Raw genomic sequence first — 1655 nt, 5'->3', positions numbered from 1 at the left:
TTATGTAGTTTAATTTGATACAGAATGAGAAAATTTCCAGGCCACGATCCCCAAATGTAATGTAGATGGCGCTGTACAGCGTTGCCTTTGTTTAACCTTCTAACTTCATGGATAACAGACACGCTTGCATTTTTTACATTTGTTTATTTATTTATATAAAGTAGTGCCACATGCATTAAGCATTTACTTATCTCTAATCTTAAAATTATAAAAAGGGTCCGATCTTAACCACAGTAACGGCGTACATAGTCTATCGGCTATACACAGGTTGTGAGAAGCTGCAGTAGTTTTAGGCGGATGAGACGTTCGTTATGTAAAAATTGACGATTCAAAGTGTAACTATGTTACCTACTGAATAAAGATATTTTTGAATTTTTTTGATATCCGTAAGTTTAACAAAACTTTGTAACAATCAAGATTATGAAAAAATTATATTTATAAATGTTCTAAAAGCTTTTTCTTAAAACTAACATAAATATCGTGAAAGAAATCTAAATAAATAATAAATTTGTTCTTTTTTTGGTATAAATGATGATTGACCCTGTTATCCACGAAATTAGAAAGCGAAGGAAAATCTGTACAGGGCCATCCATACTGTTTTTGAGGAAGGCAGCCTGGAAAGTCCCTCAAGAATTATTTGTATTTGCCCTCTAATCTCAGTAGTACGGTTGTTTTGTCCGGCCCCGAACTACTGATACCAAAAAAGTCTCATTAGTACGGTTATGACGTCAAACCGAACTTATGTGACTTTTTTGGTATCAGTAGTCCGGTTAAGGAGGTTATATAAAAATCACAAAAAGTATTAGAAAGCGAAATATTTTTTATTAAATAGTAAATAATATTGAACGAAAATAATTTTCTTTGTAAAAAAACATAACATAACTTACTTACTTCTTGTACTTAACTTCAGTACCTCAGTACTACTTCAGTAAAAATCGGAACCAAAATCATTTTCTTTGTGAAAAAATTAGAACCTGTTCTTCTGCCTAACTTCCCTTCTTCATTCATTTCATCTCTTCTACTCATATTAAGATGCTATATACGATGCAATTTTATGTACATAAGTTTCTGTCGATATTTGGTTTGTTACAAGACGCAACTTACAATTTTGGATAAAATTTTCCCGGTCAATATCCTTTTTCGCCCTTTTCGACATTACCTTCACTCCAAATTTACTACAGCTATAGGCTCAACAGTTCGGTTTGACGTCATAACCGTACTAATGAGACTAAAAAGGGCTCAGTAGTACGTGACCGGACAAAACAACCGTACTACTGAGACTAGAGGGTATTTGCCACTACCTACCACATTGTATTTTAATACTTTCAACAAACTTAGAAATGTGGGTTTTCTCGATGTTTTCCCTCACCAGTAAGTAAATGATAATCATGTATGATCTTTAATTGGAAATTGAATGAAACATAGTTTAAGGAAAATGATAAGATATGATTCAATATTTTGAAACAACAAAATATTATAAACATTGTATGCGTGCAGAGCCATCTAACGGGTAATAGCGTAATTAAGTACTAATGTTTAGTTTTATCTACTCAACAACAGATGTCGCAAGTAGTATCAAAATTTGCCTTTGAAGTAGGTACTGTTTTAGGTACTATTTATATCGCCTTTTCGTATGTATTTACTTATCTCGCCTT

This window comes from Pectinophora gossypiella, chromosome 28, assembly GCF_024362695.1.
Source record: "Pectinophora gossypiella chromosome 28, ilPecGoss1.1, whole genome shotgun sequence".
Lineage (NCBI taxonomy): Eukaryota > Metazoa > Arthropoda > Insecta > Lepidoptera > Gelechiidae > Pectinophora > Pectinophora gossypiella.
Note: the sequence above shows the minus strand (reverse complement) of the source record.